General features: G+C 37.6%; 1 long non-coding RNA gene and 1 pseudogene across 1 annotated transcript; one reads left to right on the top strand and one right to left on the bottom strand.

Annotated features, from left to right (window-relative positions):
* The first annotated feature begins 3,281 nt into the window (after nt 1-3,281).
* On the top strand, nt 3,282-3,400 carry LOC118612742 (annotated as a pseudogene).
* A 3,501-nt stretch (nt 3,401-6,901) lies between these two features.
* On the bottom strand, nt 6,902-24,945 carry LOC107499273. Its single transcript, XR_001594220.2, has 4 exons — nt 24,748-24,945; nt 14,121-14,251; nt 11,092-11,206; nt 6,902-7,343 (listed from the first exon to the last, which is right to left on the bottom strand). It is a non-coding gene; the product is annotated as an uncharacterized LOC107499273 (long non-coding RNA).
* Nucleotides 24,946-25,183: the final 238 nt, after the last annotated feature.

Below are 25,183 nucleotides of genomic sequence, written 5' to 3'. Positions count from 1 at the left end.
AGGATTACTTTAATATACCTTGTAGCAGAGAACATTAATTCTGAAAATTAGTTATATAAATCTAGCTAATTCCATTTTTCTGGTCATTTAATTTTCTCAACCTATGAGTGTTCATTTACATAAAATGTTTTATTATGAATCATTTTTCTCTTTAGATAGTGGATGGTTTCATGCTAACACCTGCATAGGTCATTCTACCTATTCCTCAGATTTCTGATTTCCAAGCAAGTGTTTTCAAAAGCAAACTTTTGGAAGTAAAGCATTTAAGAATAATGACCTTTTGCCATGCTATTTTAAAAATCATATTTCCATAGTCAACGGACCTGGGATACTAGCTGATAACCTTAGGTTTCACTGAAAACCAGAGGAAGCAGAAGCAAGTTGTATGATTCTCTGCTGAAAATTGCTATTTCATATTCATTTTCTTTGAAGTCTTAATTAGTTGTTGTGTCGGTAGGGCATGGATAGGGAGACCTTCTTGCTCTAGAAATCTCCAGCTTCCTGCTGGCAATCATTTGCATTCTATGGCATCCTTTCAAAGAGAATTATATTTTCTTTACTGCTACCTTCTTGCCTAACTTGTTGCGTAAAGCTCAGAGAACTCACCAAAACTTCCTTTTGGATCTATTCTTTCTCAAGGATGTTTTCTTCCTTTTACTTATATCTGATCTACTTCTTTGCCTAGAAGTGGTGAACTTACATGGAGATTCAAAAGTTGCAAAATATCAATGGGCCCAATATACTTCTTGAAAAACTCAGTACTCGAGCTGATGAAAGAGCTTGGGACCACCAGCCTAAGCCAGAAGAGCCCTGGGGATTCAGAGGCACTCCAGTCACATCAGCCTATGACCATTAACAACTAGAAGACTGATGCATTCTGTACCAACAGCTGGAGCTTCTGGGAGGTCTTTAACCATAGCCCTGAGCAAAGGGCATTGAGGTAATCCGGGATGGAGGTCACCAACGGATGGAAAACTGTGGTGGGATTCTCACTGGTGAGGAGAGAGAAGAGGTTACAGCCTTTTTGCCAAAAGCTCTGTGGCTGGATTCAGTGCCCAAGCGATGATTTCCATTGCGAATGTAGTCTAACATTGGTGGTATCTGTCTTTGGGAGAAAAACAAGTCCTGATACTGAGCACCACTCTTTAGACAAGAGACACTGTCCAAATGTGTTCTGTAGGTTTGATTTCGAAGAGTTGTAATAGTAGATTTCTTATCTGTAATAATTATCTCTGGAACAACAACAAAAAATGCCTTTATGAAGTTAAATGAATGGTAAAACTTAATGCATGGAAATCATCGTAGAGGTAGAAGGTCTTGGATTATTCTTCTTTTTCAAAATTTTTGGATTGAAAGAGAAGATTGGTGGCTTCTTAATCTAATTAAGAAAAATATACTATAAAATAGAAGCAATTTTTTCTTTCTCTACCTCTTCAACCTGCATGTTTCTCTTTGAGCTTTTAGCACTAGATGATTCGTTGGTAATTCAACTCATACGAAAGCTGGTTGAGAATGAACTTCAGAGAGCCTCTCCACACCACAGTTTGCAGCAGGAAGCCATGAACAGAGACTTTTGACTTTGTGCTGCCACTCGCCGAAATGTATAGGGTCACACTCTTCAGGATCTACTTCCCCAAACAAGCGGGGAGGACAGATGTGTGAAGAAACAAACACACCCAGTTGTGCCTAACATGGCACAAATGGCACACGATGCAGATGTTTTTAGCCTATGTAAACAATGATATAAGTGAGCTGTGTTTTGTGGTTTGGGAATATTGGTGGCTCTGCCTGTGATGAGAGGAGAAGTGTGAATTACATATTAAGCAGTGATCTTTTCCACTCATCTCTGATGTGTGTGAAAGATGGCCTTTGCCATTGGCAACCAAGAAAGCTGAACAGAACATTCATATTCGAGCAATAAGGTAAGGCATCCAAGACCTGGCCAGACAACTAGAGCTATTGCTGGTTTGCCTGCAAGTCTCATCTCTCTTCAATCATTGTTACCAGACACTGTGGTCCTTGGGAGTTATTTTGACTGTCATTTGCCTTCTCAGAGTATAATAGTGATTATAATCTACCTTTCTTATCAAATTTAAACTGTCGATTATTGTGTTTCAAACCCTTTCTAATTTCCTCTCCCCAACTTGTCTCAAAGGTCCATTTCACCACCTTTGCCATTGTTTCTGCCCGTTATGATTTAATAGAGATCCTCATTTCCTGCATAACTCTGCAGAGGCCTCATGTCTAGCCCTCTCATGGCTTGGAGATCTAATTAAATTCAATAAACACATATTAAGTACCCACTTTCCAGGCTCTACGCCAAGCTCTAGCCCCTCATTTAGTACCAAATTATATACTGTTTTATTTATTTATTTATTTATTTTTTAATATTTCCTCTAGTCAGCCAGGAAGACAGCCTGCTCCCTGCGGGCATGAGCCTGGTCATACACCCCTGTGACAAGCCTCACGAGTGCTTCCCTCGGGCATGCACACACACTTCTTGGTTGATCTAGTTGCAGTCTTTCCAGATCAGTCTGTGTGCTACATAATTCTCCAGCTCTCTAATCCTTCCTGCATGGAACTGAGAGCCCCATAGAGTGGAAATGTATGCATCCTACCACGTACATTGATCTTGCTCTAAGCATTTGATTGCAAGCTCCTTCGAGATGGGAGCGATACCCACTGCCTTCTTTGTCAATCCCCACAGCTTCTTCTCTGCTGTAGCAACATTTCCATAGAGTACATTTTCTGTATAGGACACTTCTCTGCTACAGCAAACTTCCGGGAAATTCTGGTTCCCTTAAAGTGAAAGGCTACGGAGGAGTGGAGACCATGTACTTTTCCTGTCTCCCGCTTGTCCATCCGCTCTTGGCTGGGGTGTGAGCACTTGCTACTCAATTCTCCTTTGCCCATTTGCCAGAGGAAGGGGAAAACCCAGTGCGTTTTTTCATTCAATGAGGAAAGAGACGTTCTGATGAAAATTAATAGTATTTGGTCAGGTGCCTAAAGTTGGTGTTTGGAGAAAAAAGCGTGGAAATACTTTGTTTTTACATTTGGCCTTCTTGTTACATCCTATACCGATTACGCAAGCGATTTGAAGCGCAGTTCAATGGATATTTCTCAGGTGCATCCATTAGGAGTAGAAGTAGGAGCCTGGGGGCACTTCCCATGACCTTAAATAGTCAACATTCAATAGTCAACATAGCAGGACAGGACGTTCACGCACCAAAGGTGTTTGGCTCACGTTATGACCTCAACAGAGATTAAAATGCTCAGAAACTGTCCATGGCTGTGTCACCCTGAAAAAGCCCGATCCCGGCTGATCGCAGAAGCTAAGCAGGGTCGGGCCTGGTTAGTATTAGGATGGGAGACCACCTACAAAGACCAGGTGCTGCGGGCATGAAAAATAAATAAAAACTAAGAAATAAAAACTAAGGGACCGTAAGCTGACAGCCAAGGGTTTCATTGCCTGAAAAAAAAAAAAAAAAAAAAAAGCTTGGAAACTTTAGTAAGCGGATTATATTCCATATACCTTTCCCCAATAAAGCAATATTATGCTTTAAAACATGTTATCAATAACATAGTCTTTTTAACAAAAATGTGCTATGGATAAATGGGGGAAACGAATATGTAATTATCTGACAAAAAATGAAGCACCGTATACATACTTCATGATATTTTTCTTTTGTACTTTTTCATTTAATTTGTTATTAAATATTTTTATATATAAGTATATTCAAAAGTGAATTCTGTGTTCCATGAGTTGTTAATAAATATTACATATTAAAAAAAGAAAAGACTTTCATGATGAGACAAACTTTAGCAATGCCGGGTTAAATAGAGTTTTTCTGCTGTAGGACTTTTAAGTCTTTAATGAATTAATGTTCATTGTTATTCTTGAAAATAAGGGAGATAGTGTAGAACTTCTCTAAATTAAGTTGCCATGTACATTATTTATGTATTATGTATGTGTGTACTTATATATGTATGTGTGTATTTACATAATTTTTGTAGAGGAAGTTTTTTTTTTTTTTTTTTAACACACTCTGGGAATAGAAGGACACAGAACTATGACCAATTTTAGAACATAACCTGGAAGATTTACTAAAGCTTGTTATAAAAATGTCTTCATTGAACTTGAATCTCACATATATCTGTGTATAGGAGTGTCTTTATTAGCAAGGCAGTGAGGATTTGACTCCAGCACCATTAATGTGGCAGATCGTCTACTAAGGACTAATATTCCGTGTACCATGATCTGAGAATTGGGACTCTGCAGTGATCCATGATGTTATAAATGATGATTTTGGGGTCCATGTTCCTTAATCATCCCAAAAATCGGTGCCGGCCTTATATACTTAATTGTGTATTCAGAATGTGGCATCACTGTTTGCTTTATTAAAGACACAATATGATCCTCATCAGTTAACTTATTTTTCCAATTCGACTTTGGGGCTTCATAAAAGTACATTGGCCAGAAGGAAGCTATTATTCAGTACTCTGTAAAATTTCACTTTAGACTGTCTCATGACATTGAAGCAGACATGCTCCTTACAGGAGAAAACCAGCAAACCCGATTTTCCAGCAGGGATTCACCTCCACTCACGTGGTCCGTTTTTACTTTGACTTGGTGCCCTGCCTGGGATTTGCTCGGCACAGCCAGAGTCTTTGTTTGCCTTCTCCTAAGCATATTTGTCTCCTGCTCTTACAGTTGTATATGTCCTGTGGTTTCCCATTTGCTCTGTGTTTAAATGAAAAATGTATATAGTTTCTCTCTCAAGTTAAGTTGTGCTTATCAGCATTTCGCAAATGACAGTTTGAAGACAAATCTGCAGCAAATGAGCTGCTTGGTGCTGCTGATACGGTTTCTTTAAAAAGCAGAAGTTTCAGACACAGCTTATCCATCAATAGCTCCAATGGCACTTTGTGGTTGCTTTGCACAAACATGTCCCCTTTCTCTCCCAATCCTATCACCACGAAAGATAATTTACTCACTAGGTAGACTGTTTTCCATTTGATCTTCAAGAATCTTCCCTTTCCTATTCTGTTTATCACAAGTAGTGCTGGGAAACTTCTCTAAGAGCACATCTCAACAATGGTGATGCACTTCGCATAAGGACTATAAGGGGAAAGCTAATGAAAGTGTGGTTCGGACTGTGTCCTCAAGCAGAATGTAAGGGTGGCTGAGCCTTTAAACCTAAACTGTGGTCTCCTGATGAAAATACATTAGTCCAGTGAATTTTTGGTACACCAAGTTATAAATGTTTGAAAACTATAATACTTGCGCGAAGTAAATGCTGAGAGGGTTGGTTACATCCTCCATATGGTGGTCTTTAAACAAACAAACAAACAAAACTCCCTCCTGTACTTACCTGTCTAGTCTGTCCGTCGATTATTGTATAACTGTCCCATTTTTTCACCATTTGTGAAGCACTCATGTTGGATGCTGTGCTCTACAGCGGGGATATAGTTCGCTGTTTGACTTACCCAGAAGAAGTTCATTATCCTCCACATAGAAATACACTCTATCATTACAAATATCATTATACAAATATATATGTGTTGGCTGGTAACCATGTATAAAGGATTATGAGAGGCATTGAAAAAAGTTGTAAGACTGGATCCTTGTTTTGCAGCAGCTGGGATGAAGTTAGAGAGGTAGAACCAGCTTGTAAAGAGGGAACTATGTGAGTGTCACCTGAGTGGTCCAGTCAGGTATTCAGCAAGGGGATACCTGAGCTGAGTTTTGAAGGGAGGAGGATAATAAACAAGTAAAGAAAACTAAGGCATATGTTTTAGTCAAGAATAACAATTTGAAAATAGTCATCTGTATAACTTTGGAAAGGTGATCCGGCTGAAACAACTATCTTTTACTTCAGTGATACTCTTAATGTTCTCCATCATTCCAGGCGTTTCTAATTGTTTGGATAACTCTTGATGAACGTTATGAACACTTTTTCCCAGAAGGCTGCTCGTGGGCACTGAATCTTCAAAGTTTCGGTGACCTCTTGAAGGCCGTTGTTGTTGCCACATAATTCTTAACATTTCCTGGGTATAATTATAGGCCAGATGCAATGTATACATACACATATCTGTACACATACACATGGACACATTGTCTCATTTACTCATCATCACATTCCTGTGAAGCAAGCACCATTGCCATCCCTGTTCCACAGGAAATAAAGATCAGGTAAAGTAAATTGCTGGAAGTCACTCAACTAGAGAGAATCAGACTTGGGATTCGAACATCTTGGAAAATTGTTCCTTCCATGTATCTCCTTTCTTTCTTTCTGTGACTTGCTGACTTACTTTCCTAACCAACCTCAGGGTCAACCTGTTGTGGTCTCTTTATCTGGTGTCTGGCTACCGTTCGCTTTAAGTAATGGCAAACAAACCCTTCACTTCCTTGGAGGTAATTATCGACCAGACGGCTCCATCACCCTTCTTGTTTATAGAAATCAGATATGTGTTTCTGTTGGCACATGAGTGACAGTGTGTGAGAATTTAAGTACCTCTTCCAGGGATGGCATTACATAGAACAAGACTGGTCTTGCAAACTAAGTGATAAAGAACACGAGATATTGTATCAAAAGGAAGCTTTAGCCTTTTCGTACTGGAGCTGAGGACCAAGTTGCCAAGTTGGGCAGTCAGCTCCAGGCTGGAATCCAATTGTCCAAAGTACTCTATCAGTTATTAGAATAGGCATCAATTATTAGGATATCTGGGGACATGAACTTGTGAGAGAAGCTGCTATAGGGAAAGAAAAGGAAGTTGTAGAGAAAAATATATATATTTTCCAAGCTCTCTAACATGTCACCTTAGGGCATCAGTGAGAAGCCTGTGAGAGGAGGTTTTACTGCTCCTGTCAGCACCTCTGTGGGGCCTTTTCCATGTCATGTTCTTCCATTTCTCCCAGAGGCAACCGATTTTAGGCTGAAAATTGCCGTCACCTAAGTTCAGCCAAGTAGAAGTTGCATCCAAGTCATGCTAGCCCCACCCTGACAGGACTGTGGTGAGTCAGGCTTTCCCTGGGATTCAGGGAACCTTCTGTGAATCCAGAGAAAATCCCTCAGGAAGTCACGCCTAACCATAAAGGCTGTTGGGCCAATGTGAATCTATCGCAGGAGAGGAAAAACACTATCTCCCCCGTGATGAATAAGGGGTCTGTTCCCTCACCGCAGTGTCTCTGAAGTGCCACCCAGAGCCATTCCTCGGTGGTGAAATGACCCACTTTCAGCGGGGCTGCTTGACTAGCCAGGAGACTCTGCCTCGTCTCAGAAAACTCAGGCCACACGGTCCAGCTTCTCTGTTTCCTTGACTGAAGTCACTCCCGTTAGCTCCTGCAACGTGAAGGAATGGAAACCACTCTGGTGGGTCTGACATGACACAATTCAGCAGTCCCACTGTCTCTACCCACTTCTGTCCTGTGCCAACCAGAAGCACTCCCACATGGCAGAGCCCTGCTTATCTGGGGGATCAGTCAGCCTTTCAGGCAGAAGTGATGAAAAGAGGATGGGGAGCAGCCAAAAGGAAATATCATTCTTAGAAAACGTCGGGCAAGGAAGCCATTTTGGTGGTTTGCTAATAATTGTTAAGCAAAATCTTTAAACACATGATAATTTGGAAAATTTTAAAAACATTGTAACTTGGGTTAAGCAATATCATAGGGATTTCTTTCCTGCACTATTTCTTCATTTCTCTGTTTTTCGTATGTTTGTATTTGTTGTGAATGTGTAAGAAGGGAGTAAAATAGGCAATATTTCCCAAATGCTCTTGGTCATGAAATACTTTTTAGGTGAAACATCCCACAATATTTATTTAAGTGCAAATGTCCAGAGGGTATCATTGTATCACATACAAAATATTTGATGTTGACACTAAGAACTCTGAAAATATAGAAAGATTCTGTTTTGTCCATAAAATAAGTTTTATAATGGTGAACTAAACTATTGAAAATAGCTCAAAATGATTTTTTCGAAGACTAATAATGAAACAGAGAATTTGGATATACAGTTGGCAAATATGCTTGTTGGATATGTAAACATACTTTATAAATCTATATTACCATAAGTTTAGCCAAACAGAGGAATCTTCTAGAAGAAAAAAAAAAAGAGAGAGAGAGAGAGATCCTGATGACTCTTTATTTTGGTTCAAAGATACAAAGCAGTGTTTATAGAACCAGAGTGGTTCCATTAAGACTGTCTTATTTTAAAAACATCAAAAAGCCACAAATTTGGGAGACTTAGGGATAGTAAAAGAGAGTCTGGATTCCTGACTACAATGCTTTAAAACATTTATAATAGTAATATAAAAGAAGGAAGCAAAATTTCTACTGAAATTATTAAAAATTTAGTATGTAGGACGTTAATCCACTAATTGGCAAAATTTGTTTAGACATATAATTCCCCAGCATGAAGAAGAAATAAAAGGTTATTATATTTTTACTTCCTTCAAAATCCATTTTACCAAAGCAAATTAAATTACATATTTTCCATGATAAATTTTCCACTTGACTTTAGGTACGGAAGTGGCATTTGGTTGACAAAATACAAATCCGTGTATATAATCTCTAACAATTTATAAAAACTAGAAATATTTTGTTAAACTAAACGTTTTTAAAACAGGCTGAAGACAGGTAGCCTTGTGGAAGGTACGTGACACGACGGTTAAGATCTATCATTGACTCGGAATAACTGTGGATTTCCATGCTAGCTCTGTCGCTTAAAGACTTTTCCAAATCCTCAAATTCTCTGTTTTCTTATCCGTGAAATGGCAATAATAAAAGCACCTACTTAGAATGTCATTATTGAGATAATGTATGTAAAGTGACACTATCCTGTCAGTTTAAAGGCTCAGTGAATGGTGACTGTCAGTGAAATTATTCGCATGTAAAGTGTTGTGGATGTGTGTTTAGTCATATAGTAAGCAATTATATTTAAAAAGCATATCTACCAGATTTTCAGGAATAATATGTATTGATCAAATTCATCTATCAGAAACAAAGAGGGCATTAATCAGATAGCTATCCCAAGGATTAATATGAGTTCATTTACTTCAAGCCCTGGATACTCAAAGTCCGAACCCTCAGTGAAAAACTGAGCTCTAAAATTCCTTTCATTGGCAGTAGAATATAACAAAAGAAACTTGTTTGTTTCTAACTGTGTTATTGCTAGGGAAAAAGAGTCGCTTGAGAATTTATTCCCCTGTGCTTACATCACACTTGGGTTTGATGTTCAAATAACATTACTTGCATAATATGTGTCCCTAAAACAAAAGAATTAACATTAAAATTAGTTCCAAGCTGGATATATCCTTGGGGTGTTTAGCAGAAGCAAAGGCAAAATAATTCTGGAAAGACGTGCCCTTAACCCAAGCCACAAAAGATTTTGCTGGGTAGAGCTCCACTGAAGATCAGTTCACAACTCAAAGTTATTAAATGTAATTGAAAAATTAAAGAACACATCAAACTGTAGGATTGGATTCTCAAAAGCTTTAAAAAATACAGTTAGCTAATACTGTTTGCTAAAATAAGTATGTTTAAAATAAAGTCATACGAGCAAGAAACAAAAAAAGAGAAGAGAACAAGGCACTATTAAAAAAGAAAAGGAACCTATGGTAAAGCAACAAAAAGAAGGTCTAGAGATAAGAAAACAAAAGAATTGTTGGAAAAATACTAAATTTGGGGATTCAAGACATGTGAAACATAACTGAAGAAAAATTCATAAACTGAAAGGTAGTTGTAAAGAAATCCCTAAGAATTCAGTACAGAGAGATAAACAAAAAATCAGATTATGGACATGAGAAACTGAATTTCAACATATATCCAGTAGATATACCACAAAGTCAGAACAGAATAAATTGCAAAGGGTAGGGTGGGAACAAAAAAGGGAAAAGATAAAAACTTCTGAGATTTGGCTAAATATATGAAATCTCAGATTAAGGAGATACAGTAAACCCTAGCCATGTTAGCAGAGGGAAAAAAAAAAAAACAAAAAAACCTTCCTAGACACATTGCAGGAAATCTGCAGAACACTAAAAACAAAGTTGTTAAACCAACCAGAGAAAAAGGATGCAGTTCTCAGGAAAAGTCAGCAGAGCATACTTTTCCAAAGTGAGGGTATCATCTGAGTTGCAAAGTCAACAATCTCTGATTCACGTCCATGGGAACAGAAGCTTCCCTGAGGCCTGTTCAGTCTGCCTCAGTCTGCATGAGGCTGAATGAGACATACAGGCTGGACTGAAATCAATTCTGTTCCAGGAGAGTTTTATACTTGTCTGGACTTTGTTATCTTTACCTGCTAAAGAGGCGCAAGTTTTGAAGCATTTTTATGATCATTTTCTGATTTCTTCCCTTCCTGTTCTTTCCCATACTTGACGTTCTCATTCAGAAAAAAAAAAAAAAAAAAAAATCTGTAGTGGCCACAGCAGAGTCACTCTGCAGGACTTAGCTTTTCAGGGAGTTTATAGATATCACCTATGACCCATTTGTGACTTCTTAGAATGGCATGACTGGGTGAAGGGAACAAATATTTTTGCCCTAAATAAGCTATCTCTTATTCTTCAAATTATACAGAATAATGCAAATTCGTAACGTAAGAACATCTGTGGCTAATTCTTGCTTTGTACTAGGTCACACCTTGACTGGATAGTCACGATGTACCTAAAAACACATCTACAGTGTCGTCAGTCAAAGAGTTAAAAAGGGGGGGGGGATTGGGGGCGGGGAAGAGGGCAGAGGAAGGGTCCACGGAGAAGTGGGTAAAAGGGAAAGGCAATAAATCTCAGGCCCGTGGGATTTGGATAACAAACTGCACTGGCAAATCTAACAACTGCCAGTTCTGGAATGTGTCAGCATAATATCATACTAACTGTTACCTGGTAGGTTGTCAGAATTCTAAGAAATGTGAAGATCAAAAATGTTGCAACTGGGAGGTATTCCAAGTGCTTTTCAATGTATATCTGCTGAAACAAGGAGGCCATTAAAATGCTCTTTAAAAAGTCCCATTAAAGTAATAATCCAATAAAAGGAGCGTATAATCTGAGAGCATTGAGGCCAATAGCAAGTGAGTGCCAACAGAGCTTACTGACTTTATTGGAGCTTTTTCGTCTTCTGTTTGTGTGCTGAGCAGGGATTCAGCTTTGCTTCTTCCGTAAGCAATGCAACATAGCCGTCTCCACCATCACAAAACCGTCATGTGTGTATCTGCACATATAAATACAAACGTGTGACAATTACAAACTTCTGCAGAACGTGGGGATTCCCTGGAACAATAGAGTTTCCAGGGAAAACCGAGGTCTTGACTCATCATTCCACTGGATATCAACATTGCGTTCTGAACAAAATCAAATCGATTTTAAGTTCCAACAGAAACATTACAGACATGCTGAAAAAAATTACATAACTCTTCAGTTATAAAGCTACTTAAGAATTGAACGCTATGATGCATGAAGAGCTCAGAGAAAAAACTTGGCTTCTTGATTCTTAGAACACTAAAAAAAATCTTATCTAAGTTTTCCTTAATCTCATGAACCAACTAAACTCTCTGTCTAAGTCTGTGTTTTAGGAGAAATCTCTCGTAAGTTTAAAAATCTTTAAAATTTTTAGTACCTTCTAGATGGACTGAACTCATATTTCCTATCTCCCTTTGTCCTCTTGCTATGTTAGGTAATATAATAAGACACCTTTATTTCCTTCTCTTTATCTCTATATGATACAAAGGTTTTAGTTCCTCATCTGAAAATCTAGGTGTTTAAAACAGGGAGCCCTTTCATTGTTTTTTTCATCCATTTTTCTCTCATTGTGCAAAACCGCTAAGCTGTATAACCACTCATTCATTTTTCATTCATTCACTTAATAAGCTGACCAACTGCTATGTATCAGACTCTGTGTTAAGAACTGGGGATATGACAGAGAACAAGACAATTGAAATCTACCTTAGTTCTTAACTCGAAAATTGGCAATGGCTCCATGTTTGTTTAGAGGAAGAATTTAAGCTCTACCGAAGACCTCTATAAATTAGACCTCCCTTGTAGTTCTGATTTTACCTCTCACTTTTTGCCAACATAAATTCCCCATTCTTCCACCTCCAACCACATTCTATGCTCATTCTCCCTTTCATGTCTTTTCTAATTTTATTTCCTCTGGTGGAAATGCAGAAAGATTCCTCCCATATTGATTTGAATTCAACCCACTTTTCAAGAGCAAGTCCTCTTTCTCCCATGAGTTCTTTCTGGACTTATGCCAGCTCGGATTTAACTTCTCTCTCTCCTGTTTAACATATCCACTTGGCTGACTGAAAGGCTTCCCAAACTTGCTAAGTCCCATATTAGAACCTTTGATTACCTGATTTCTTTTCCCAGTAAATGGTGCTGTCGTCCATCCAGGTGCTTAAGCCAAAACCCTGGAAAGTACCCTTGATTCCTACCTTTCCATCAACAAGTTATATCGACTTTGCTTCCAAAATATATCTTAAACTTAACCTCTATCTATGTCTGCATTCCAACTCGAGACAAACCACCACTGATTCCTCCAATGAGGGTCTCTATCACTGCTTCTGCATTCACTCTTATTTCGTTATTGAGTACTGACAGGTCTGTGTCTTCACAGTAGCCAAGACGATTTCTTTTTAAACGTATTTTGGATCCTCTCTCTCTCTCGTGCTTAAAACTTCTGAATGTCTCTCCATGGCACTTAGAACAAAATTCTCCCCTTTCTGAGTCAGCCACTGGACTCTTCTCTCTGTTCTTCGGTCATAGCAAGCTTGCTCCTGCTGTGGCCACTTCTACTTCAGAGTCTTTGCTCTAACTCGACCCTCTGCTAGAATGCTGCTTGCTTCTCTTCCTTCTTCTTATAGGCTGTTTCCTTCTTATTGTACAGCTGAGATATCACTTTCTTAGAGATATTTTCTTGAGCCCAACCTAAATTCACTTCCTACCTCCCTGTGACTGCCAGACATGTCGGTATGAATTCATTTGTTTATTACTTATCTACCCTCAACTAGAATGGAAGATCTACAAGAAAAGGGACTTGGGCTTGTTGAAAGTTCTGTCATCAATGCTGGAACAGGGTCTGACCATGGCTGTCACTGACATGTGACTAAATGAATGAGTCTGCAGAGCACACACTTGAATGCCAAATAAGTTGCAGGTTTTCATCATTTTCTAATTGTGTCACATGTATCTTTATTATTTCCTTTTATTTATGTAGCACATAACAATGTTAGCTTATACTAAGTACTTTATAAATGCATCTTCAATGTATGCTTAAAAATGGTTTGATTAAATGTGGCTAAAAGTTAGGTATCAGAGATAGCCAACATATATCTCTACTAGTTTGGCTGCGCTTGTGAGGATAGTTAATACTGGAATTTAATTTCTCCTCTGGTGATATACATAGAACAATGGAGAAACTAATTAGAAAATGACCATTTTTTTCTGCTGGTCTTTCCTCTTCAGCTAATATTCAAGCTAATGACTTAAAGAGTAAAATGTTAACTCCGGGCAGTTTGGAGAGGTTTCATCCCACTGTCTTCTGTAGAGTTGTCAGATTTGAAAAACAAAAATCTGGGATGACCACTTAAATGAATTTCAGATAAGTGATGAATAATTTTTAATATAAGTATGTCCTTGTAATATTTAGGATATAATGAAAAATATTTGTTATTTATCTGTAATTTAAGTTTGGACATCCTGTAGTTTATCTGACAACCATATTTTGAAGTTTTTGATAGACTAGCCAGATCTTTGCCATGGGTAGTGATAATTTAAATGTCTTTGAAATTAGTATTAACTCTTTCAGGCCACTAATATGCTCTTTTCAAAATTGAAATATAATTGACATAAAACATTGCCTCTGTTTAAGGTGTCCAATGTATTGATTGCTTTGATACATTCTTATACTGCAATATGATTACCACTGTAGAGTTAGCTACCAACTTATTATTCTCATTATTCGCTTCTACAAACAAAACTAACAAAGAGGGTACTTGTGTCTTCTTTGACATATCAGCCATTATTGAGTATTCTTTTCCTGGATTGCTACTCCTTAGTGACCTATACCTGGGGACCAGATAACCTATTTACTCTAGTTCAAGACTTCAGTTTGTGGGCTCACTTACACTGAGATCCAAAACTGGAGTCAATACCATTCCAGGAGAGCTCTTTTAGACGACATTCGGTCCTTTTCTTTATTTCATCCCTTCAGTTACTGTACTCATGCTTCGATAGTGTTCTTGTAGGTCAAGTTTTTCTGAAGTTAAAAAAGAAATCAGAGCAAATGTCAACGTTTTTTCTCCTCATATAAAAATTTTTGTAGAGCAAAAGAAAAATGTGCTTCAAGAATGGTACATGTTTTATATCGTGTGTTCAATAGCAGATCAGACTAAGGGAACACATAAAGTCTTTAAAATTCCTACTAAGGAACATTTATCCCTTGAATTTGTCTGATTTGTGCAGCCATGTTGCTCTAGCTCTTCTGTTCTTGCTACTGCTGCCCGATGACATGCCTGAATCTCACAGGAACTGTTAAGCTCAACAGCAAACTCCGTTCTGAGCTTTTGACAACTGGAGAATAATGGGAGCAAAACACATCACTTACCCTCATTTCATAGTTCCATTGTTCTAGACCCTGAGGTTGGAAGACTAGTCATTTCCTTCAAGGCAACTCATTTCCTGATTATTGCCACAGTTCAACAGTGAGAGCCTTTAGAAAACTGTAGAGTTCAGTCAACAAGCATCTCTTATTAAAGCAAGAGCTGAGTGTTTCAGAGGATAGTCTGAGGTTCTAGTTCTTTCCAGTCTAGGTAGGGTACTGTTGCAGTTCCCCTCGATAGGTGTTAGGGTTGCCTGAGATTGGTGAAGATATTTTTTCCCATTGATCTAATTTTTGAGATAGTTGTCTTTACAGTGGGAATGATGTATAAGATAAAAAGAAAGAGATGATTACATTGCGAAAGTTTTAGATGAAATCACAGCCCTTTAATTAATTCTATTTTATTAATGCTGTCTTCTATTTCATTAATGATGATTTTATTTGGTATTTGGTATGAGTATATCTTAGTGTTTTAAGTATTTCATCAATATATATAGCAAATATTTTCTTAGGAAATTTAATTTTTAAAATTTCCTTAGTTATTTGATTTTAAAACCTTCTGCTTTCTTAATTACTGGCCCCCATTCTGCCTCCCCACTAAAATTTGTAGAAATATTAATATTTCTAATTATTTCTCCTATCTACACCCAGATTTAGCCTCATTAAAGTCATTTATTAATTCACGAAATATCTAGTAAACACTTATCAGTTACAAGATACTCTGCTGATATTCTATGGGAAACAAGGTTCCAGTATACTTATAAATGATTGTATCGGGTGTTACAGGAAATACAAACATACAGCAGTGTTAACCAGGTTCGGAAGTGGGAGGGATTAATTCCATTACAACTAAATCAAAGGTAAATCTTAATCTAGTTTACCATTGTGAAAGGACTCTGGAATAGATTTCAATGTTTTTCTACTTAGTAGTGTAACCTCAAACTAGTCAATTATTCTGAACCTCAGTTTTCTTATCTATAAAACAGAAGGAGAGGGCATATCTAGATTTCAGTTTGAACATTCCAAAGATCAAGTGAGCTGGTCTTTGCAGTTATGAATCATGAGTAGTACTACATTGCGACAGTTCAGGGGAATGAATGTAAGGCTCAGGACTGGTGGGAAATTAATCATCAAACATTGTATAATGCCTCTAAATGGAGTCAAATGCTGTATGTATTAGTTTTCTATTGCTATGTAATAAATTACCATAATGTAATGACTTAAAACAATATAAATTTATTATCTCACAGTTATATCAGGAGTCCAGGCACAAGTTATCTGGGTCCTCAGCTCAGAGTCTCACCAGGGTGAAATCAAGGTGTCGCCCTGGGCCGAGGTTTTATCTGAAGCTCAGCATCCTCTTCCAAGCTCATTGAGGTTTGGGAAGACTTTATTTCTTTACATCTGTGGGACTCAAGTGCCCATTTTCTTGGCTGTCAGACAGGGGTCACTCTAAGCTCCTAGAGGTCATCCACCATTCTCTGTGCACGGCCCTCACTATCACAGGGCAATTTGCTCCTTCAGAGCCATCAAGAGAAAACCTTACACTTTAAAGTTCTTCTTCTAGAAGAATCCAGTCCCTTTTCAGGTCTCACTTGATTAGGTAAGGCTTGCCCTTTTGTTTACTGAAAGTCACCTGATTTGGGATCTTAATTACATCTGTAAAATCTCCTTGCCTTTGCTATATAAGGTAGCCTATTTATGGGAGTGAAATCTATCATACCCCAAGTCTTGTTCAGTCAGACCCAAGGGGAGGGGAGTATATAGTGTGTATGCACCAGGGGTGGGAATCTCACAACTCTGTTTACTCTACTCTGCGTAAGATGTGACACTGGGAAGTAAGAACCTAATAGAAAAATGGAGACTTGAAACATGAAATAGATCATGCTGCTTTTCAGCACTTGCAAATGAAGAATCAACTTCCTATCCTCCCATCAGCTCAAACGAGTAGGAAGGACGATTTTTCACCTTAGTGGTTAAAGTGGAATAGATAGAAAAGGTAAAGTCAGTTAGAGAAGGAAATGAGCTCAAGAAGAAATCCTTAATCTCTTACATTAATGAGATTTATAATCAACTATTCTGTTAAATAAAAATCATCCAATCCATTATACACAAAATAAAAATGGGTTAAGGGAAACTCAGGCTTTTCCAATGCGATCTTTTAAGTCTCCTGGTTTCTAACACTCTGTATTTCATTTTTAATAACTTTTAAAATATTTTCATAAGCAAGAAATTAAATTCAGTGCTTCACAGAATAGCGTTGTACACACATGTTTTAAATATATTTAAAGAATACAAACCAAATAGGTGTTTTCTGAGGACAGGGTTTTGTTTCAGGAGAGGGACATATAAAGAGACAGTTGGTCAATAACTGAATTGGCCAACGACTGTTTCCATGTTGGCAAAACTGATTTTGTAATTTATTGTAGATTCCTGACAGGTGATGAAAATGACGAACATATATTTTTCATTCAGATAAATCCAAATCTTGCCTCTTTCTTCTTTGCCTACATCTCTCTGTGGCTTCTCCACCTCTTTCATTTTTCTTTGGAGGTCAAAGTCAGGAAGGGATCAAAAGGATAGGGCAGCAGACTGAGACTTCACAACAAACACAGAGATAAATGAGGTTACTGTTTCCCTAGAGCGCTGAACTTAAAACTAGTAGCTTCACAGAAAAACAGTAGCTGCCTTGCATCTTGGGTGGCTTTGCCTTGGTGATACATCACATTTATGATGGGCTGTGTCGTAGTTCATTAACTCGCCTATCCTATTATATTTGATTACAATGGGACTCCACTCAAAAACAGCATGCCTGAAATTGAAGACAGATGGCCAAGTAAAGGGCTAGAGAGTTTAATAAAGTCATTTACTATTTCCTTTTTTTATTGTGCTTTTCTCTCCATTTATTATGAGTGCCATGTAAGGACATTTACACTTTTTAAAAATAGTCATTTCTTTAGAAAGTAAGCAACAGGAGTCACGAGGCAGGACAAGGACAAGTGGATATTCTTTTAATACCAACAGCTGGAAGGGATATTTGCTCCTGGCAAAGTTGTTTATCTCTATATTTGCACAGGTTTACGATTGTAGAAAAATAAAATGAAAAAAAAATTATTTTAGTTCTGTCTCTGTGGGATTTCTGTGGCTAAAACATTTAACTCTGAAAGGAGGTTTCCTGAAATGTTTCCTTATTCATGATGAGTTCCTTATTGATAAGATTAGTAGACAATTGGTCCAAAAATAATGTCTATTCAAAGCAAAAGTATATGAGATGAAAAAGTTCTGACTTTTAACACATCGTGTCTTCACTGACTTTGATCCAGCAAATTGGGGTTTAAAAAGGGCTCAGACCCATTTCCCGAGGGTTTGTACTCATCTCAGTTCCTTAGGGCCCAGTGCAGAGGATTTCTTGATGAAATCCTTTCTTCTAAACAAGTACACATATATCTTCACTCATGTTAAAGTTTATTTCTAGAACTTTTAAACAGCACCAGAATTTCTAACAGTAAACAGCTCTAGGGACACAATTCAAAGAACTGGCATGCAGATGAGGATACCCAAGTTTTGCAAAGCTATTTGTATGATGATGTTTGAGAGGCAAACTGATTTAGAAACAAAAGTGGAAGGAGCCGATTAATAAATACAATTTGGGAGGCATTTTATATGCAACAATGTCTGCTGTTTCCTATATAATTTCATACCGGATTTTGTTTAAGGGAAAGGCAATTTATTTGGGTACGTCGATAAATAATCATACTTATTTGTTTTCTATCTAAGAAAATGATAACTTTTAAAATTATAACAGGAATTTTTAAATATCAATAGAATGTATTTGGATGTGTTAATGCCAGAGATGACTAGCCACACAGGATAAGGGCAAACAGCAAATTTTCTTTCTGTTTACATTTCTATTTCCAAAGATAACTGTTTAGCCAAGATGCCTAGCCTTGATTGTGGGTCACTAGGGGTCATGAATAAAAGACTCTGTTTGGATTTTCTAAGTTTGTTTGAATCTGTATGCATTTTTTTTTCCCAGGAATCTAGACTACATCAGTACTTGCACATCGACTCTAGCAGTGATGGCATGAAGTGGTATTTAAACTACTGGTCGTATTGAGAATTTGTGTAAACACGAAGACAATCGTGACTGATAAATTGATTAACATTGATAGCAGATCTTTGCTCACTGCATTTAAAAGGGGGAACTTCTGTATTTTACCATATCAGCATGTCAACTGTCCATGAGGAATGTACCTGTGTAAATTAAACTTTGAAGATTAAATGTTATATATCAAACAATAAGGTACTTATATAATATATGTATGTAATTATACAATTTACATAAGATGTTTTAGGTAACAAGGTACTTACACATGTTAGAGGTACTTTCAGTGGTTTTCCCCTTTGTAAAGTAAATATAGTTTTGCATGTAAATAATTCTTTTCTATCTTTCAAATTGATTCTGTCTTTGCACCTATTAGTTTGTTTGAAGTTAGGGCACGATTGTCTTTCTTACTCTATGGTTAGTAATCTCTGCATTCTAGATAATGTTAAATTTGGAAGTCTCTTCGGAGTTTGAGCAGAGAAGTGAAAGGGAGGAACACTGTGCCTGGAGGTGGGAAGCCTGGTTCTTGGTTCTAGTGTAGTCATGGATTAGCCCCGTGAAATGAACGGTGCTGCGAACAGAGAGAAACGGCAAATGTGGAGAACTGATGAAGAACTATTATGTGCCAGGCATTTAAACTTTTGAGATCAAATTGAATATTTCCCAATGCTTATAAAAGCAGTTATGAAAGTCATTCGGATATAATGGAACCAGGAAGATGGTGTTTAATTAATGGCTGATGAGAGACAGAAAGTGAGCAAATAGACAGTATGGAGAAGTGGTCAGGATCAACTGTCTAACTATGAAGAAAGAACAATGGGCAGGACCGATCACCAATGTCTAAAGAGATTTGACTCCAATACCGACTTGTTACATTTCTTGGGACTACTTCAGTGAAGTCTCAGATAGCACGAGATTAAGAAACTGCCCCATGGGTGAAGATATGATGAGCAGTAGGAGAATCTTGAGTGGCAGTCAGATAAGGTGTGTGGAACTCAGCGATAACTTTGAGAAGATAAGGGAGACCTGTGAATTTCTCACTGTGGCCTAAAAAGAACCCGGGGAGCAGGACAGAAGAGATTAATAACAAAAGAGCCTGTGTAGGGTGGTGGATGAAAGGCCAGATGGAATTCAGTCATGACTTTTTTTAAAAAGTAAAAGTCGATGTACTTGAGCAAAGCTGAGAAAGATCCTGAGAGGAAAAATAGATTAATGAGAAGGATAAGAGGAGGCGTGAGTTTGAGGCCAGGGTTATCAGTAACCTGGAAGAGATGGGGTCGAGACGGGTGGGAGGGTTATGTTCTTGATGGTTGGGGGAAGGAAAAGAGAATTAAAATTGTCATCAGGTTTGGAAGTGACGGCGAGAGAAAGTTGAGGCTTTCAGGAAATCGAAAGTGATGACAAATCTCTATGGTTTGTAGGTGAATGAGAATGTCCCACAGCAGTTGTCAAAAGTAACCGGGGGAGGTGGCATTTAGTTTTTGAAACATTTAAGTGAATGTTCAGAGTTTAGTTAGTAGGAATAGGTGAGGGATAGTTCTTTTGAGAGTTCAGCTAGGATAAGAGAATCGAGATTGTGAAATAAAAAGCATTAAAAAAAAAAGTCACTCCTGGAGACTTTGCTGATAATGTGGAAAAGTTTCAGGGTAGAATAATTAATCCCACTATCTGTACTATTGTAATCGTCAGTTCTATTCATTCGTTCATTCACTTACCCATTCAGCAAGTTTTTATTAGATTTCCATTTATATTCTAGGCATTGTGTTGTGTCATAGAGACACAAGATCAATAAGAAATAGTTTCTTATGATTAGCAGAAAGATACAGACATTTATCAGTAAAGAGCAAAAAAAAAAAAGTAAAAAAAGTATTTCTTATGTAATTACAGAAGTTTATAGAGGCTATAGTGGGGCCGACGAGGAGTCTGGTCCACCTTACTTCGAGGCCAGAGTAGCAGCCGGGCCTGACAGAGGAGGTCACATACGGCTGACCTGGGAGATGAGTGGTGCCCTGCAGGCCGTGGGGGACGGTCGTTCACAGCAAAGGGAGCAACTTATGAAAAGTTCTCTGCGGGGGCACAAAAGGGCCTGACTTCTCAGAGATCTGCAAGCGGCTCAGAGTAGGGAAGACAGATGAGGCAGAACTAAGCCCACAGCTAAGTCCCACGCACCTAAAACCGTGCACCGCCCATGTCACCACACTGCCAGCGTCACCACACTGCCGTCGTCAGAGACAATTTGGGCAAGACTGACTTGTCTTTCTAACCCATCGTAAAGTCCAACTTGCACACAGAGAGAAAACACACACCTCTGTGCACATGTCATCTCTGAAAGGAAGACTGTTATGTTCAGATGGTGACTTGTCCCAAAGAACATAAAACAGCTCTTCACCGAATTCAGTCATATGACAGTAGAGTTTCAGGCAGTAGAGATGCAGTTATATCGCTATGTGTAAAGACAGCCTTCGAAGAGACAAAAAGTCTAATTTCTCCACCCAGAGATCTTGCAATATATCTTATGAATGAATGAAGCAATAATCATAGTATTGAAGATCTGAAGGGAAGAGGAGAAAACCAGAATGCTACTAGTCACAAAAATAATAGTAATAATAATGTTAATAACAAAAATACTAATGTTAGTAATAGTGGCTACAATTTAATGAGTGCTTACTCACTATTATCGGACAGTAAGCACTGATTATATGTTCTTTTATTTAATCTTTCCCAAGTAGAATGAAGTAAGGAATACTATCTTCGCTTTACAAATGAACACACAGGCTTAACCACGTTCAGAAGAGCACTCAGGGTTACCCAGGTTGTAAGGTGGGAAGCCACGCCTCGATTCAGAGTCCGGCCCCACGTGCTACGCTCTTGACTCTCGTACCGTACGGTAATAACTATGCAGCATCACGGCGTTGAAAGAGGCCTTCGCGGCTCAGCGATTCTCACCCAGAGCACTTACGCTACCAGCGAGATGCTGCTGCACTCTGGTCTGCAGTCTTCCTAACAACCGCCACGAAAGTCTCCCCTTCCCTTCGTGGTGCCACTGCTTGTGTGACACGCTGACGCCAGCGATTCTGCCTGTCCGCAGAGCACCCGCTGGTGCCTGCGGTGACCGGCACCGCGGGCGCTTCTCCTCCTCTGCCCTTCTCCTTACCCACCAGCGTATGCCTTCACCGTGTTCTCTGGGTTGCTGCGCTCAGGCCCCTGCCCATTTCCTGGCGTAAGGGTCATTGTACAAAAACAGGCTATCATGGATCTTGCTCACATTGACCTCAGTGAATTGGTGGGCCCCAAAAATAGTTATATTGAAAAACTATTTGCAAAAATAGTTTTGCTTAGAAACAAAACAAGACAGCATGTAAATTAAAGCACCATTTTAAATGTCATTATGTTGATTATTTTTTTATAAATCACATAGTCTGAATAATTCCTCTTGTGTGTATTCCTATATTAGTCAGCTTCTTAGCTCTGTCTATCCCTAAAAATGTGTCACTGGCATTTTTCTGAGAAATGTGTTATTTTCATATGGTTTTAATATTTTAAAAATTTTTAATAAAATTATCTTTGATCTCCTTCAAAGTTATATTTTATGATGAATGCATTTAAAATTTTGACATCATCAACTTACCCTTCTCTATATATCATAATTTTTATAATTGAGTAATGTTCACATACACATGCTGAGGCAACTGGTAAGCTCAGAGCAAATTATGCTTAAAGAAATTCTCGATTCTAATTTTTTTTCTTGCATTAAAATGTGTAAATATTTTCGTAGGTGTTCTGTTTTTGCCTCTATTTTGGGGTGTTTAATTTATATATATATATATATATATATATATATATATATATATACATATATACATACACACACACACACATATATATGCACACATATATATGTACATAGATATGTTTTATATATATATATATATATAAAATGTTCTGATGATAATACTTTTATATGTTCACCAAAATTAGATACTACAGAATTGTAAGCCTTCTCTGTTTCATTTTGTTCTCTTCATTTAGAATAGAAATATACCCAATAAAGGTAGGAGCTTGAGCAAATGATTCTTCCCACAATGTAAGATATTTCGAGATGTAATCTTGTACAGAATTTGAGCTTTTATGGTTTAATTTTCACTCCTTCGCTTCTGTAAGGATAAATTTCAGTGTCTTCTAGTTTACAAGCTTTGTTTTCAATTACTTCCATTTTCTTAAAACTTCACAAGCTTTCTAAAACTTTGATTTGCCAAATATTTTGATTAAAGTGTTTAATTGTTCAAAAAAGCTGTAACCAAAATTTAGAGGAGTTATTTATAAAAAGTCCCCTGCTATTAAGGATATTTAGGTAATTTACAAAGTATTTGTTTAGAGGCTTGGCATTCCTAGTGCTGGACTGATGATGGGCAGCAAAGAGGAAAAGTGTGTGTTACCATGTTAAATAAATTTTTTAATATTTATTTTAATATTTAAACAGGCATCATCACAACATTTTTGTAGTATTATTACTCTACATGTGTATAATAGCATTTGTAAATGTTAGCAATGAAAGATTCTCCTTGTATTATAGAATATCCAGCTTATTTGGATGCACTTATGAATTATTTGTATGGCATAACCAATTCCAAATCTATTTCTGTTTCACGGGTTTCTTAATTAGGAAAGAATATTATTTGTTATAATAATACATTCCTCCAAAATTTGTATTTATATTACCATTGCATTTTGCCATTTGTGGATTGGATACTTCAAGTTATAATTTACTTAACCGATTTTCCAGTTGAAGCATCTGATATTTGCTGATATAACATTAATATAATTTAAATGTCTGCAAGTTCTTCTACTGCTAATCAAGTCAACACTAACTTTTGGTAATACATTAAAAAAATCCTTAGAATGAAAAATGAGTGAAATTCATTTATAAAAACAATCATTTGACTAAATAAAACACTAAAACACTAGGCTGCAAATAATGACATATAAATGTACCTTTTGCCCCTTTCATAAATTATCATCTGAAAATAACCAGTAACTTAAGAAAGCTTAAGGTTGAATTATATAATATTACTAAAACTCTTTTCTTTTGATAGACAAAATAGCAATTTCATATAGTTCAACCTAATTAAACATTAATACATTTTTGGCGGGTTTGTATCTTCTGGTTTTCCTATGACCAGGGATGTCACTATGACCCCTATGTGGATGACTCCTATCAAAAAATTTTGTGAAATAGAAATTCAGAACTTAAATTTCATTGAACATACAGTTTCATTTTTTTTTAGAGTATCACTACTGAAAATGTTTATCGCAAAAACAAAATAGAATTAACAAATGGTAAATAACTGAATAGTTGAAGATTAACCCCATACTAACTTCTGACAAAAAAAAAAAAACAAAACACTCTAACAAGAGTGTTCTATTTGCTCCATATTCTTTAGCAGAACAGCTCAACCTTTGTTTCCTATGCATACTTATGCACACCTGACATCATTTCCACACTTTTTTCTGGCCTTGCTAACTGGTGGCCGCTTCGTGCACCTTGGGGGGACAGTCAAAAGAGTGTCATTGATGGTCATCTTTCAGATTTAACCACATGATAGAAGTGAGAAATACCAAGTAGTGAATGAGACCATGACAGTAACTAGCCATACAAAGTAGAAGTAGGCTAGACCCATCCTGTCATATTTTAATGACACTAGTAATAATTATATTTCACTTTTAAGAGAAAGAGAGAGAGAGAGAAAGAGAAATCCAGGACAAATGCTGAACTGGAATGAACACTGTTTTTAACAGGCATAAACCAAGAACTGCCCTATCAAACCAGAGTGTCTGGTCATCCCAATTAGGTCATTAGTCATTCATATGTTTAATAAATATTTACTTAGGACCATGAAGTAAATGCACTTTGTTAAGAAATGGGGGCTTACAGAGGAACACAAAACTGTTTCTCCTGAAGAAGTGCATATTATTTCAAGGGGTCAGCTGTACTGAAGTCTGCCTCCCTGTGTTTTTGGTTCCATTTCTGAGGCAATGTCACATGCCTTACCTGTACTGTCTACCGTCTGGTAGCCCATTGGTCCCTGGAAGATTGTCCTCGGCTTCTCCGTTCCAGTAGTTTTCAGATGCTCGTGTTCATGAATGTCTTCTGGAAGCTTCTTTAAGAAACACATCCCTCCCTCAACTGGCACCCGAGATTCTGATTTTCTAATTCACAGGTGGAATCAAGAAATCCGTGTTTTACAAAGCACCTCAAGTGATTCTGACCCAGGTTATCAGTCAAACGCACCTTCAGAAATGCAATCGAATCCATCTGGGGTCTGAGATATATATTTTGACTTTCACTTTTCCTCAAATATCATATCTTCTCTACTAGGGCTCTTGGTGGCCGTTTTTAGATCTGTTCTCATTTGGCATCATCCCCTGTAGATTGTGATAGCAGGATTAGATGCAGCCCCTTAAAGCAGCAGCATCCACTCTTTTAT

Source organism: Rousettus aegyptiacus, unplaced genomic scaffold (assembly GCF_014176215.1).
Source record: "Rousettus aegyptiacus isolate mRouAeg1 unplaced genomic scaffold, mRouAeg1.p scaffold_m13_p_16, whole genome shotgun sequence".
NCBI classification, from domain to species: Eukaryota; Metazoa; Chordata; class Mammalia; order Chiroptera; family Pteropodidae; genus Rousettus; species Rousettus aegyptiacus.
The sequence above is the reverse complement of the archived record's forward strand: the minus strand, read 5'-3'. Positions and strand labels throughout refer to the sequence as shown.